This window comes from Sus scrofa, chromosome 2 (assembly GCF_054392235.1).
Source record: "Sus scrofa isolate SSC_HxYL_T2T_F1_AM1 chromosome 2, Sscrofa_HxYL_maternal_Yorkshire_Landrace_v2.0, whole genome shotgun sequence".
In the NCBI taxonomy this organism is placed as follows: Eukaryota; Metazoa; Chordata; class Mammalia; order Artiodactyla; family Suidae; genus Sus; species Sus scrofa.
Window position 1 is genome coordinate 83125146 of NC_139384.1, and position 16675 is coordinate 83141820.

A 16675-nucleotide genomic window follows, 5' to 3' on the forward strand; every position below is an offset into this window, starting at 1 on the left:
GGCAGTTAGCTTGGATTAGAATCCCTCACCAGGTGTCTCACCTCAGGCGGTGTACCCTCTTTGAGCTCTGGGGTGAGGGGAAAGCCTCCAGCCCTCTCCCGCCTTACTGCAGACCTTCCGTAACAGAGCAGCACTTAGCAAAAATGTTTTCTGGAGCTGCTTCTGCCAAGATCTGGAGAAGGGGAAGCAAAGGGGGTCAATTCTGAGTGTCACTGTCCTCTACCCCTGACAAAGGGAAGACAGGTTCAAAGGCCTCTTTTCATTAATTACCCGTAGAGTGGAGAGGTTTGGCCTCAAAGCCATGTGGGTGAGGGAAAGGGGGAAATGGGTCTGGAAGGCTGTGGTATAAAGTTTTGCATTACTAACAGCTGGGTACTTGGCCACACAAAATGTTTGGAGGTTCCATCACTGGGAACAGGCCATAGGATCAGGGTTGTGCCAGGCTAGCCCACTGCCTCCCCACCCCATCCTTGGTAAATGAGGTTAGCCTGTGTCATGCTCACTCTTAACTTTCGTTTGGGAAGCAGGAATAACATAGAAATTCTCTATCTTACACAGTAACAAAAGTACAAGAATTACATGGGTCACTCATCCCTACTTTCTACCTGGAGAGCACATGGCTGAATTTGAGTTAAACTCTGGTTGACCAGTTGTCATAAGCTTATGTTTTATAGACATGTTTTAAAGTATATTTAATTTTGCAGTTTTGGAGCCGGTTGTCCTGTTTAGACCATAAATGTCCTAGCAGCCTGCACCCATTCTGCCTCATGGAAGCAGTGGAACTTAGTGTACATGCCTGGGAAACTGAGGCCCAGAGAGGCCTGGGAAGCAGGGCGATGGCATAACCCTTGGGCTGTTTCATCTGGACCTGCTCCCCTGGGGGGCCAGGGGAGTGAGTGGCAAGCTGGGAGTACCTACATTTCGGAGCAGATTCTTCTGCAGGTAGAAGGTCAAGGTGGGCTTGAACAGGCTGAGGTGCGTCTCCAGGCACTGGCAATGGTGGTAGACTCGCAGTCATCGCAGTCATCTGCCTGAAGCCAGGGATAGAACCTGCTCACCTGGCCCCGGTCAACACTCTTCAGGACCCTAGTCTCCATGGAACAATCAAACATGACGATGATGATGGAGGGGGCCCGGCCCACCTGGACCCCTGTGAAAGGGGCTGGGTGAGGAAGAGGCTGGATGCAGTGGTCCCCAGGAATCTTGCCCCCAGTAATCTTGCATGGAGCAGCAGAAACCAAACAACACCAATGGGGAAGGGTGAAGAGTCCCCTCATTGTTCCCAGGTGCCCAGTTTCACCCTCCCTGGAGGCAGTCGAGTTTCACCTGTTTCATGCATCTCCTTCCAGAACTATTTAGGCGTATATTGTACCTGGCAAATCTAGTTCTGATGTTTTGTTCCTCCTCCTTTATAGAAATAGTAAAGATACTGATTTGCACTTGATTTTATTCACTTAGTACTGATTGGCACATGAGGAAATTCCTGGTTATTTTTTAAAAATTATTTATTTTGCTTTTTAGGGCTGCACCCGCAGCATACGGAGGACGTTCCCAGGCTAGGGGTGCAATCAGAGCTACAGCTGCTGGCCTACACCACAGCCACAGCAGTGCGGGATCCTACACCATGGCAACGCCAGATCCTTAACCCACTGAGTGAAGCCAGGGATAGAACCTGCAACCTCATGGTTCCTAGTTGGATTCGTTTCTGCTGCACCACAACGGGAACTTCCCCAATTATTTTTAATTACTATATAGTATTCTGTTGTGTGGATGTGTCATCATTTACTTGACTGGTTCCTCACTGGTGAGTATTTAGATTGAAATAGTCCTTCTAAGATGGATTTAAGCAGTTTTCAATTGCCTTCCTTTTGCCCAGGCACTTTCACTTGGGAAAGGAGGAGAGTTCCCGGCTCACGGCTACCCACACCCACTGCTCTGCCCTCCCACCTCGGGACACCTCCCTGGATCTCCAAGGTCGCCCAACTGTGAGCTCTACCTCCTCCTAGTTTCTCCAGCATTAACTTGTAAAATAGAATCCAACAGCATTTTTAAAGAGTCATGATCAAGTGGGATTCCAGAAAAGCAAAGATGGTTCAATATAATTTATTGGGTCAACATCATAAGTAAAGAAAAAGGCATGAGAATCCTTATTAACAATAATTTTTTTTGGTCTTTTGTTGTTGTTGTTGTTGTTGCTATTTCTTGGGCCGCTCCCGCGGCATATGGAAGTTCCCAGGCTAGGGGTCGAATCTGAGCTGTAGCCACCGGCCTACGTCAGAGGCACAGAAACACAGGATCCGAGCCGCGTCTGCAACCTACACCACAGCTCACGGCAACGCCAGATCGTTAACCCACTGAGCAAGGGCAGGGACCGAACCCGCAACCTCATGGTTCCTAGTCGGATTCGTTAACCACTGCGCCACGACGGGAACTCCTGATTTTTTTTTTTTTAATGAGAGTTTCAATGTTTATTTGAGGTTCTCTCTTGTTTTTTTGTTTTTTTTTCTTTTTTGCCGCATGGGCAGCATGTGGAAGTTCCTGAGCCAGGGATTGAACCTGGGCCACACAGCAAACAGGCACAGCAGTGAGAACATAGCAGCCTTAACCCGCTAAGCTATCAGAGAACTCCCAGAAAGAGCAATTTAATTGCCAAAATTTTTGCATTCCTGGAGTTCCCATCATGACGCAGTGATTAACGAATCTGACTAGGAACCATGAGGTTGCAGGTTCAATCCCTAGCTTGCTCAGTAGGTTAAGGATCTGATGTTGCCGTGAGCTGTGATGTAGGTCGCAGACTCGGCTCGGATCCCAAGTTGCTGTGGCTCTGGTGTAGGCTGGTGGCTACAGCTCCTATTAGACCCCTAGCCTGGGAACCTCCAAATGCCACGGGTGTGGACCTAGAAAAGACAAAAGACAAAAAAAAATTTTTTTTTGCATTCCTGGTTAAAAAAGAAAAAATCCTAGGAACTCAGAAAATTTCCTCAGTATCTTACTTAATGAAAACTTGCTTTCCCACTAAAGTCAGGAATAAAATTGCTCATTCTTGCCATTATGACTTAGTAAGATATGAGAGGATTAGGAATGAGATAAAGCAAATGGAGAAACCCAGTTGGAAAGGAGATAAAATGTTTGTTTGCAGGTGGTGTGATATATTCTGGAAAACTCAAGAAAATAAACTAATACAGACTGAAGATAATTTGATAACAGAATGTAGCATTAACAAACAGACGTCAAGAGCCTACATGTGTACAAAAACCACCAGTTAGAAATAAGAAAGAAGGCCCCATTTACAACAACATGACAAGCAACAACAAAAAATGTATAAAACACTCAGGCCATACTTTTCCCCAAAGTATGCAACATGGAGTTTCTGTCATGGCTCAATGGAAATGAATCTGACTAGCATTGATGAGGACGCAGGTTTGATCCCTGGCCTTGCTCAGTGGGTTAAGGATCGGGCATTGCCGTGAGCTGTGTGGTGTAGGTGGCAGATTCAGCTCAGATCCCGTGTTTCTGTGGCTGTGATGTAGACCGGCAGCTACAGTTCTGATTAGACCCCTAGTCTGGAAATCTCCATATGCTGTGGGTGCAGCCCTAAAAAAAAAAAAAAAAAAAAAAAACAAAAAGCAACATCTTTAAAGAAGATCTTTAAGGAAAACTTACACAAAAGATTTAAGTGACTCAAAAGGATTTTGAGGAATTCCCTGGTGGCCTGACAGGTTAAGGATCTGGTGGTGTCACTGCCATGTGTGGCTTAGCTCACTGCTGTGGCATGGGTTTGATCCCTGGCTTGGAAACAGGCTCAGCCAAAAAAAAAAAAAAAAAAAAAAAAGTAATTAATTTAAAAAAGCAATCCCTAAACGTGGAAAGCCAAGCTGAAATGAATGGACCTGTGTGTCAATGCGATACCACAACTACACAGAGAAAATAATTATCTCAAGGGACCAAGTGTTTTTTTTTTAAATGGCCACACCTGTGGTATCTGGCAGTTCCTGGGCCAGGGATTGATTCTGAACCACCACTGCGACCTATGTCACAACTGTGGCACCACTGGACCCTTTTAACCCACTACACTGGGTGGGGGAATTGAACCCATACCTCTACAGCTACCTGAGCCACTGCAGTTATTCTTTTTTTTTCAATGTTTGTTTTTATTTTACTTTATTTTTCTCTCTCTTTTTTTTTTTTTTTTTTTTTTTTTTTGCCATTTCTTGGGCCACTTCTGCGGCATATGGAGGTTCCCAGGCTAGGGGTCGAATCGGAGTTGTAGCTGCCAGCCTACGCCAGAGCCACAGCAACGCAGGATCCGAGCCGAGTCTGCAATCTACACCACAGCTCACAGCAACGCCGGATCGTTAACCCACTGAGCAAGGGCAGGGATCGAACCCTCAACCTCATGGTTCCTAGTCGGATTCGTTAACCACTGCACCACGACGGGAACTCCTATTTTTCTTTTTACAGCCACACTTTTGCGGCCTTTGAAAGTTCCCAGGCTAGGGGTCAAATTGGAGCTGCACCTGCCAGCCTCTGCCACAGCCACGGCAACACTGGGTCTGAGCTGAATCCGAGACCTTTACTGCACCTTGTGCCAATGCTAGATCCTTAACCCATTTGAGCAAGGCAGGGATCGAACCCACATCCTCACGGACACTGTCGGGTTCGTAACCCACTGAGCCACAGCGGGAACTCCTACAATCAAATTCTTAACCCACTGGCACCCTGGCAGAAACTTCTGAGACCCAGTGTTTTTATTATATATCCACAGTGAGATACATTGTATGGAAAACCAGAGCTGCAAAAAATTCCTAAACTTCCTTTGGTAGTTTTATTCTCAGGAGTTAATATGGGTTATGTTATTTGGAAACCATTTTTCATCTAATGAAGTAATGTAAATGAGAATATCAGTGGTTTTAGGAACCAAATTTTTTAGAGAAATGACAAATAAAACCCTGAGGTTATGTGTGAGCTGGAAATCACAGTATGAACTTGTGATTTTTTTTCACTTTCCTAAGTGTGTATTTCCTAGCTCTGCTGGAAAGGCTAGGAAATGATGACAACCAGTAGCAGTGAGTACCTGGCACCCAGATAGGACACCCCTGAAAAAGGGCTCCACGGACAAGTAGCTGATTCCAGGGCTGGGCAAGAAGTGTGAAAGGGAGTGGTGGGGAGTTTTGTGCAGAAAGAGACAAGTGTGAAATGGGGCTGTATCTAAAGGACACTGTGCCAAAGATGTGCCAACTTGAGCAACAGCAAAAGGGAAGACTGATTGAAACACTTTTAAATACACTGAGATCGGGAGTTCCCAATGTGGCACAGCAGAAATGAACCCAACTAGGAACCATGAGGTTGTGGGTTCGATCCCTGGCCTCACTCAGTGGGCTAAGGATCCGGCATTGCCATGAGCTGTGTGCCGTGAGCTGTGGTGTAGGTGGCAGACGTGGCTCGGATCCCACGTTGCTGTAGCTGTGGCATAGGCCAGCAGCAACAGCTCCGATTCTAACCCTAGCATGCGAACCTCCATATGCCATGGGTGCGACCCTAAAAAGCAAATAAAATAAAATAAAATACACTGAGATAGGAATTCCCACTGTGGCGCAGTAGATTAGGAATCCACTGCAGTGGCTCAGGTTGTTACAGAGGGGTGGGTTCGATTCCTGGCCCAGTACAGTGTGTTGAAGGATCCAGCATTGCCGCAGCTATGGTGAGAGAATTTCCATATACCACAGGTGTGCATCAAATCAATCAACCAATCAATCAATCCACCAAGGAGTTCCCGTCGTGGCGCAGTGGTTAACAAATCTGACTAGGAACCATGAGGTTGCGGGTTCGATCCCCGGCCTTGCTCAGTGGGTTAACCATCTGGCGTTGCCATGAGCTGTGGTGTAGGTCACAGACATGGCTCGGATCCGGCGTTGCTGTGGCCCTGGCATAGACCGGCGGCTACAGCTCCAATTCAACCCCTAGCCTGGGAACCTCCATATGCCACAGGAGTGGCCCTAGAAAAGGCAAAAAAAAAAAAAAAAAAAAAAATCAATCCACCAAGATCCCCAGGTTGGTAAGGATGAGCGAGAGAACAAAACCAAGGCAAAATAATGAACCTCACTATCGAGACAACTAGGACACCCACCTCTCAGTCTGAAAATGGCCCCTAAGGGGAAAGGATAACCATGTATATACCACCTACCACTGTGTTGTAGCAACTGTATTTCACAACAACCAAGCAGCCCTCATTGAGGAAGGACATTTCTTTTTTAGGGAAGAATTCCAGCGAACCTATGTGAGAAAAAAAATGACTGAAAGAGAAAACCACGCATTTCTAAGGCTTCAGATCGTTCAGAATATGAATTGATCCCCATCAGCAACGAATGCAGCAGCAGATACAGAGGTCGATGGGGCAGCTGATCTTGTAGGAGTTTGCGAGGACTGCCACACCAAGTGTCATAAATCCAGTGACCCCTACAATAGAAATTCCATTTCCCCACAGTCCTGGAGGCTAGAAATCTGAGACTGAGGTGCTCCAGGGTTGATTCCTTTGGAGGCCACTGTCCTTGGCTGGAAGATGGCTGTCTTCTCCCTGTGTCCTCACGGGGTGATTCCTCTGCATCCAGGTCTCCTCTTCCTGTGGGGACGCCAGTCATACTGGATCAGCAATGATCTTAATGACCTCTTAACGTAAACACCTCTTTAAGGATCCATCTCCACATCTGATCACATCCTGAGGTACTGGGCATTCAGGCTTCCACATGTGGATTTAGGGGGACACAATTCAGCCTACAACAGGTCACTTAGTAAGAGTGGGGCAGCCGGGCATGAAGGAGCCTCCTGAAATGATGCAGTACTAAAAAGTATCAAGTCACAGTGCACCAAATCCACACCAAATCGGACAGCAAAAGAACTCTGCAAGCACAACACAAATTCTGTTCTTCCACTTTTTCAAGTCTACTGCCTGAGCCCAGGGCAAACATTCAAGGACCTGACTTCTCTTAAATAACACATTGAAACACATTTTTTAAAAGCTTTTTTTTTTTTTTTTTTTTTTTTTTTTTGTCTTTTTGCCATTTCTTGGGCCACTCCCGTGGCATATGGAGATTCCCAGGCTAGGGATCAAATTGGAGCTGTAACCACCGGCCTACACCAGAGCCACAGCAATGTGGGATCCGAGCCGTGTCTGCAACCTACACCACAGCTCATGGCAACACAGGACATCCTTAACCCACTGAGCAAGGCCAGGGATCGAACCCACAACCTCATGGTTCCTAGTCAGATTTGTTAACCACTGAGCCACAACGGGAACTCCCTTTAAAAGCTTTTTTAACCAACCACAGCAAAGAGACAACTAAACATTCCTTGCTACCCAACAGGAGTTCACATCATTGTCTGTGAAGTGCAGTTGGAAAAATGGAATCTAAGTCCCAAACCAGACTCTAGGCATGCTACCAATTCACAGGACACATGGAGGAGAAGGGAACATAGTTTAAAAACAAAACCAAAAAAACACAATCAGCAAAATCCACACTGTGAAATAAAGGAGAGCCAAAGACTAGGTTTCTTCAATAAATAGACATAGGGAGCTCCCTGGTCTCAGTGGGTTAAGGATCTGGCATTGTCACTGCTGAGGCTCTGGTTACTGCTGTGGCTCAGGTTCCACTCAGGGAACTTCTGCATGCCCCGGGTTTGGCCACAATTTAATTAATTAATTAATTAGAGAGATGGAAAGGGCACCTAACAGGCAGACATCAGAGATATGGTGGGTTTGGGTCCAGACCACCACAGTAAAGTGAATGTCACAATTAATCGAGTCACTTCAGCAGCTTGGGTGGCTGCTGTGGTGTAAGTTCGATCCCTGGCCCCGGAACTTACACATGTCAAGGATGAAGCCAAAAAAAAAAAAAAAAAATACTTTCTTGCTAAAAAATGCTAACCGTCATCTGAGTCTTCAGCGAGTCATGATCTTCTTGCTGGTAGAGGGTCTTGGCTTGATGTTGATGGCTGCTGACTCTCTTCCTTTCTTTCCTCTTTCCTTCCTCCCTTCTTCCCTTCCTCTCTTCCTTTCTTTCTCTCTTTCTTTTTGCCATGCCCACAGCATGGGGAAGTTCCCAGGCCAGGGATCACTCTTCCTTTCACGAACAATTTCTCTGTAGCAGGCACTGCTGGGTTTTTTTTTAAGATTTTTATTTTTATTATAGTTGATATACTTATTTTATTTTTTTATTTTTTTGTCTTTTGAGAGCCTCACCCGCGGCATATGGAAGTTTCCAGCCTAGGGGTCCAGTCAGAGCTGTAGCTGCTGTCCAACGCCACAGCTACAGCAACTTTGGATCCGAGCTGCATCTGCAACCTACACCACAGCTCACAGCAATGCTGGATCCTTAACCCACTGCGCAAGGCCAGGGATTGAACCCATGTCTTCATGGACACCGTTTGGGTTCATTAACTACTGAGCTGCATCGGGAACTCATATTTTTATCAGTTGATTTACGACGCTGCTATTTGATAGCATTTTCTCCACAGCAGAACTTCTTTCACAATTGGAGTCAATCCTCTCAAACCTTCTGCTGCTTTATCAACTAAGTTTGTGTAATATCCTAAATCCTTTGTTGTCATTTCAACAGTCTCCAAAGCTTCTTCTCTAGGAGTTGATTCCATATCCAGAAACCACTCTCTCTGCTCATCGATAACAAGCAACCCCTCATCTGTTAAGTTTTATCCTGACAGGGCAGCATCTCAGTTCCATCTTCAGGCTTCTCTTCTATTCTAGTTCTCTTGCTATTTCCACTGCATCTGCAGTTCCTCCTTCACCAAAGTCTTGAGCCCCTCAAAGTCATCCAGGAGGGTTGAAACTGACTTCTTCCAAATTCCTGTTACTGTCGATATCTTGACCTCTTCCCATGAATCACAAATATTCCTAATGGCATCTAGAATGGTGAGTCCTTTCTGGAAGGTTTTCAATTGACTTTGACTGGATCCATCAGCGGAATCACTGTCTATGGCAGTTATCATCTTACCCAATGTATTTCTTAAATCAAAAGACTTGAAAGTTGAAATGATTCCTTGATCCATGGGCTGCAGAATGGATGCTATGCAGTGGGCAGGAAAATAACATGCATCTCGTTGTCCATCTCCACCAGAGCTTTTGGGTGATCAGGTGCTTTGTCAATGAGCAGTAGTATTTTGAAAGGAACCTTTTATTCTGAGCAATAGGTCTCTATAGTCGGCTTACAATACACAGTTAACCTGCTGTCAACAGATGTGCTGTCATCCAGGTTCTGTTGTTCCATTTATAGAGCATGGGCAGAGTAGATTTAGCATAACTCTGAAGGGCTCTAGGATTTTAGGGATGCAAATGAGCGCTGGCTTCAACTGAAAGTCATCAGCTGCATCAGCCCTAACAAGAGAGTCAGCCTGTCCTTTGAGGCTTGGAAGCCAGGCGTTGACTTCTCCTCTCAGGCTGTGAAAGTCCTGCATGGCACCCTCTTCCAACAACAGAAGGCTTTTTCATCTTTACTGAAACTCTGTCTAGTGGAGCCACGTTCATGGATGCTCTGAGCTGGATCTTCTGGGTAACCTGCTGCAGCTCCCACACCAGCCCTCACTGCTTTCCCCTGCTCTTTTCTCCTAGGGAGACAGCTTCCTTCCTTCAGCCTCATGATCCAGCCTCTGCCAGCTGCACACTTTGCTCCTGTAGCTTCCTCACCTCTCTTAGTCTTCATAGAACTGAAGAGAGGGCCTTGCTCTGAATGAGGCTTTTTTGTTTTGTTTTGGTTTTGTCTTTTTTATATTTATTTATTTATTTATTTTGTCTTTTTGCCTTTTCTAGGGCCGCTCCTGCGGTATACGGAGGTTCCCAGGCTAGGGATCTAATCGGAGCTTTAGCTGCCAGCTATATCACAACCATGGCAACCCAGGATCTGAGCCACATCTGCAACCTACACTACAGCTCATGGCAACGCTATATCCTTAACCCACTGAGTGAGGCCAGGGATTGAATCCAAGTCCTCATGGACACTAGTCAGTGTACAGGGCAGATGAGGGATGGAGGGCGACAACTCACATAAGAACAGTCCCAAGTGTGAGATGTTGCACAAAAGAGCTGAAGTCTTTAACAAAGCAAGCAGGGAGGACTGCCTGTCTTGTATTAGGAGGCACCTGGCAAGACATGGCCCTCTGTTTTTTCGTTTTGTTTTGTTGTTTTTTCTTTTTAATAGTTATTTCCCCAATATAATTTTTTTCTACTGTACAGCATGGTGACCCAGTTACACATACATGTACACATTCTATTTTTGCACATTATCATGCTCCATCATAAGTGACTAGGTATAGTTCCCAGTGCTACGCAGCAGATCTCATTTCTAATCCATTCCAAAGGCAATAGTTTGCATCTGTTCACCCCAAGCTCCCCAATCACCCCACTCCCTCCCCCTTCCCCTTGGCAACCACAAGTCTCTTCTGCAAGTCCATGATTTTCTTTTCTGTGGAAAGTTTCCTTTGTGCCGTATATTAGATTCCAGATATAAGTGATATCCCATGGCATTTGTCTTTCTCTTTCTGACTTACTTCACTCAGGATGAGAGTCTCTAGTTCCATCCATGTTGCTGCAAACATGGCCCTCTGTTTTACTCCTAAATCTGACCAGCTGGAACTCGAGATCTTTTTCAGTTGTCAGGGAAAGGCAGATGTGGACAGGGCATCAGATGGCCTCAGGGGATTCATGTTAATCACCTGGGATGCAGTTGGACAAGGAAATAATGCCCATGACAGGATTTGGGATATGTTTCTGAACACATAACGGGCCATCTCAACCAGACGTTTTGGCACTGGTAAAGCAAGGATGGCCAGACCGCAACAGCAGTCCGATGGGGATATGAGGAGATCTATTGGACCCTTCCAGTCTTGCACGTGTTTGAAATTTGGCATCGTGAAAACACCAAAGATTTCCTTGCTGGCTCTTCCACTCGGGGAGCACAGAGCACACACAGATACCAAGAATACTTCTCTTTCCTAGTGAGGACAGTGGCTGTGATGCGGGTGTCTTTATTCTGTCCCCAGCTCTCCAGCATCAGGCTTCGAGGGGTAAACATTCATTGGCTGACTTCAGTCGGCGGTGTTTCACTGGCAGCGATGTTATTTTAAGAATTTGAATTCCATCCACTTCCTTTTTCTGTTTGACTTTTTTTTTTAAGGCAGTGGTGACATTTTGGGAAATGGAAAGTGGATGTCATTTGGCCATAGAGGCGACTGTGAAAACAAATACAAACCAGGGCTAATAGCCTGGTTCTGATATTGGACGACAGTTGAATAAGATATCACCATTCCCAGGAGCCTGGTGCAGGGTTCTGCATGACTCGTCCACTATCTTGGCAATTTCCTGTGAAGTTATAATTAGTAAACAGGCTTTTTTGTTTTTCGGTTTTTTTTTTTTTCTTTTGGCCGTGCCTGCAGCATGTGGAAGTTTCCCAGGCCAGGAATGGAATCCACCCTACCACAGCAGTGCCCAAACCACATCAGTGACAACACAGGATCCTTAACCCACTGAGCCACCAGGGAACTCCCAGCAAACAGTTTAAAACATACATCATGTTTGGAGTTCCCATCATGGCGCAGCAGAAATGAATCTGACTAGGATCCACGAGGACACAGGTTCGATCCCTGGCCTTGTTCAGTGGGTTAAGGATCCTGCGTTACCGTGAGCTGTGGTGTAGGTCACAGACATGTCTCAGATCTGGTGTTGCTGTGGCTGTGGTGTAGGCCAGTGGCTACAGCTCTGATTGGACCCCTAGCCTGGGAACCTCTGTATGCCATGGGTGTGGCTCTAAAACAAAAATAAATAAAAAGACATCGTGTTAAAATGTCCTTCTTGGACCCTCCCCAGATTATCTTTTGTTCCACAATATAGGAGACACTTTGGGAGAATGTGGGCCTCCTGTCCCTGGACATTGTAGGGAATCTGTTCCTGGGGGCTGCAACCTAATTAGGATAACTGGAGCCACGCGTGCATCCTCAGGTCCTGCCCGTCCTTCCTGGGTAATGATCATTCAACTTACTCTACTCGCTGAGGGCTGGGCTGAGATCTGGACAACAGTCCCAGGTTGACTCCCCAGAGCTTGGGATCTCAGGATAGGTGCAGAGGTGACTGCAGCCATCTTGGGCACAGATGTCAAGGTGTCCTCGGCATCAGCCCCACCCTCTGGAGGAGGTGCTGGGAGTATTTCTGTGTTCACAGATGAAACTCAGCCTGGGAGGGCCAACCCAGTGTGGACAGGTGGAGACAGCGGCCAAGTATGACCTGAGCCCCTGTCTTGCTGCCTCCAAAGCCAGAGCCTGAACTAGGCCGGCGCACTGCCACCCACCAGGCAGGGCTAACCTCAGGGAACCTTCTCTGCTCCGGTCTCATCTTCCCCAGATGTTAAATAGGGACATTGGTCTTCTGGGAACATCGAGGTCGTGCCTAACCCTGGCCTTCTGTGAATTCCAGCACCTTCGATCCCCAAAGCACAGAGAGAGCAGGAACAGCAGAGGGAAGAATTCTTGGGCATCATGCCCTTGAGCTTGAGACTACTGCTCTGGAGCTCCAGCCTCTCACCAGACCTGCTCCTCCAACTCACCACCAGCCAGGCTGGCAAGCCTGGCAGATCACAGCTGAAAATCCAAGCTGGGTGGCTCCAGGGACACCTTCCAATGCAGACCCCAGACAGAGCCTAAGGCAGGGACCGCCACAAACTCGAAGGCCTACAGGACCCAGGCGTCTCGCAGAAATGTAGAAAATTCTCTGCAAGGAAAACTCACTCTTCATAACCTATAGCTCCATTCATCTTCATTTTCTTGATTCTGAGAGCTTTCCAGAGCAAAGCATGTGTCCTGTTCCCTTAGTGTGGAACCACAATGCAATCTGGCCCCTAAATAGGCCTCCATGAAGGACAGGGAGCTGGTGCAGGGGGGACGGCAGTGAGTACAGAGGGCACACCCCATCCACGTACTTCAAATTGGGGCCTCGGTCCTGCCTCAGCCGCCTAAATTGTGTGACCTGGGCAAGCTCCCTGATCCCTCTGTGAAAAAGCAGGTTGCTAATGGTGTGGGCTCCTGGAACGTTCAGGAAGATCAGAGTTCATCTGTGCAGTGAGTCGAGAACAGCCCTGGACTGGTAAAAAGCTCAGGAGGAGTTCACGCTGCTGTTGCCATGGGGATGTGCCCCCTATGTTGCCAAGTCAGGCTTTCTTTCAAGAGAGGCTGGGAGTTTTGTTGTGGCCTCGCTGGATTTTCGAAGGTTGTCCACTATTAAAAAAAAAGTGTCAAACGCTGAAGAGTCCAAACCAAACGCATCCATGGATCACACGGGGCCCGAGGGCAGGGAGTTTGGAGCCTCTGTCCTGATGCTTTACAGCCACTGGTGGAGCCTATCCAGCTGGCATCGGTGACCAGGCTCCTACTTTTGGCAGAGGTTTTCATTAGCCTGGCCTTTGCCCTCTGAGCTCCCAGGCCAGGAGAGGTAGCCCAGTATTTACCCTTTACCTTCATCACCATGAACCAGGACAGGGTTGCTTCGTGGATTCAGTGGAGGTGTGAACAGAGGGCAGGGCCCCACCCAGCCCCTCCCAGCCCTCCCCACCACCTCCTGCCAGGTGACCTTTGTCTGATTCCTTTACTGGGCCTGGAGGCATTTCTACTGGCAAGTCCCAGCAGAGCCCAGAGGCCCCCAGCCTGCTGCAGTTTCTCTTTCCCTGCTCAGCCCTCCCCAAACACTCCAGTTGTGGCTGTTCAGGTGCCCGGGTGGATGACTTTTCATGAAGTCATCGCCGTCTGTCCCGCTGGCTCCTCCTCCATTGCTTAGCTCCCAGTGTCCCCACTGCAGGGGCCACCCCACCTGGACCACCCAAACTGATGTGGCCCACTGGTGCCTCTCCAGGATGTCATTTTGTTTTTTGTTCTTTTTTTTTTCTGGCCCCGCCCACAGCATGCAGAAGTTCCTGGGCCAGGGATCAAACCCACACCACAGCAGTGACAATACTGGATCCTTTAACTGCTAGGCCACTGGGAAACTCCCTTTATGTTCTTCACGGCCCTTACCACCACCAGAAATTTTTTTTTGCCTTTTTTTTTTTTTTTTTGCTTTTTAGGGCCACACCCATGGCATAGGGAAGTTCCCAGGATAGGGGCTGAATAGGAGCTGCACCTGGTGGCCTACGCCCCAGCCACAGCAACACCAGATCCAAGCCGCATCTTCAACTTACACCACAGCTCACAGCAACAATGGATCCTTAACCCACAGAGCAAGGCCAGGGATTGAACCTACATCCTCATGGATACTAGTCAGGTTCCTTTCCACTGCGCCACAATGGGAACTCGTCTGTTTTTTTTTTTTTTTTCTTCTTTCTTTTTGTTCCCCCAACTGCCCCATGGCATATGAAGTTCCTAGGCCAGGGATCAGATCTGAGCTGCAGTTGGGACCTATACAGCAGCTGTGGCAATGCTGGATCCTTAACCCACTGTGCTAGGCTGGGGATCGAATCTGTATCACAGCTTTGCAGAGATGCGCCTTTTCTGTTGTGCCACAGTGGTAACTCCTGTTTTGTTTTGAACAGAACTTGTTGATGGTGCCTGTCTGTCGAGCCCTAAGAGCAGGGACCCCATGTGTTATGGTATAGTCCCAAGGATGTAGCTCATCCTCAAGAGCTATTTCAGGGACAGAAGTTCAAATAAACAGATGAACGAAGAGCTATATTCCAGCTTTACGGTGATGCTAAACCCACCCACCAAGCAGTGGGCAAATTGTCTACAAAGTGCAGGGAAATGTTAAAATGACTTTGTCCCTGCCCTTGGAGAGCACACCAGCTCTTTACCCAGGTTCTAGAGGCTTCCAACAATCTCCTGGATGTCAAATTCCATTTCCTGGTCTCAATTCCTCTTGCCTCTTCTGATCTCCACTGCAGGTGGGGAGGAGGCCCATGCCCTCGCATGCTTTGGGGTCACTCATAATGCACTCAAACTCCTTGGCCTGCTTCAGTTCCCCAGGGAAAGCTGTCAATGAGGGGAGCCCCAGCTCTTGGGACAGGACAGCACGTGGTCACTGATCATATAGAGGATGACGCCCTGGGGAGAGAAGGGGTGGCTGTGTTCAGGGCCCAGGGCCCCTCACCTGTGAGGTCACCTTGACAAGTTCTGGTGAATTTGGGGGGAATGCCAGCCTGCCTGGCACCCTAGATTCGGAGTCTGCACTAATGTGGTGGGGCCTCTGGGAAGCACTTCTGAGAACTGGGCTCATTTGCTCATCACTACTGTGAGGTAGTGGAGTAACTTCCATTTTACAGGAGGAAAGGGGGCCAGAGGTGACCACTGATACATATGCCCTGGGTCTGAAAGGGAATAAATATTAGCCAAGTGTGGGTGCTTCTTAAAGGGCCAGGCACTCTGCCAGGCACTTTATAGGAATGATGTCATCCAACCTGCAGCACAGCCCTGCAGCATAGGCCTTTGCTGTGGGTCCAGCTGCTCTCCTATTTTACAGTTGAGGACACAGAGGCTCAGGGCAGTAAAGCAGCAGCCAGTGGCCATGGCCTGCAGGGCCTCTCGGCTTCCACACGGCCTTCCTGGGAAGTTCCTCCCTATGCACCCCCTTCATCTCTCTGCCCCTACCTCCCCGAATCCAACCCCCCACCTCCTCGTGCCCATGAGCTCTCACCATGGGCACCAGGAGTCCCTGCAGCATGATGTCTCGGATCTTCTGGCCCCATCCGGTGCCCTGTTGGGCCTCCTGCCCCAGCAGCTGGCCCAGCCCCATATGGCAGAAGCCATACTTCGTTGCCGTGTTCTTGCACTGTGTCCCTTTGCTACAGCCTGGGCCACCATGAAGATGATCAGGGGGGACTTGAGGATGTCTCTGGTGCCCAGGGAGGAGGGAGTAGGGTTGGTGCCTGGTAGGGGCCGACAGGCACCAAGGTGATTGTAGGCACAGCTTGACAACATGGGACACACAAATGCTGGTGGACTCGTTTTTGCCCTAGGGTGGCATCTACAGGTGCATTTCCACATCTAGCGGCATATCCAGGTAGGGCATGCATTAGTGTTGCTGTGGGTTGTGTGGATAAGGATGTGAATCCGAACAGGCCAGGCCCTTTGCATGCAGCACCTTCTTGAAAGCATCACAATAACCCCATCACCCCATTTTACAGTTGAGGAAACTGAGATGCACAGAGGGGCAAGGACTGGCCCATCCCTCCAGTGTCATTCCATACCATCTTCCCCTTCCTTTACAGTATTTCAGCCTCAGTGGCCTCCCTTCTGTCCCTGGAACTCATTCCTCCCATGATGTTCCTCCCCATTCCCCCCTCCCTGGAAGTCCCTCCTTCAGGTCACAGCTCACCCATCAGGTCTTCTATATGCTCTGTCTAAAGAGCCTCCCATTCCATTATTCCCAGTCTTGGAATCCCATTCCCTCCAGCAATGCCCCGATCAGTAATGATTTTGCCTGTTTACTTGCTCTTGTCTCCCCAGCCAGATCGCTGTATTCCATACTCCATGAGGACAAGGACTATTTGTCTTTCTCATCCCATCTCTATATTTCTTGTCTTTTCTTTTTTTTTAGGGTTGCACCGGGGGCATGTGGAGGTTCCCAGGCAAGGGGTCCAATCGGAGCTACTGCTGCTGGTCTACGCTACAGGTACAGCAACGTCAGATCTGAGCT

At 48.1% G+C, this 16675-nt stretch overlaps 1 pseudogene; it reads right to left on the bottom strand.

Annotated features, from left to right (window-relative positions):
• Positions 1-103: 103 nt before the first annotated feature.
• Positions 104-16153, bottom strand: LOC146405517 (adenylate kinase isoenzyme 1-like; annotated as a pseudogene).
• Between the last annotated feature and the right edge of the window lie 522 nt (positions 16154-16675).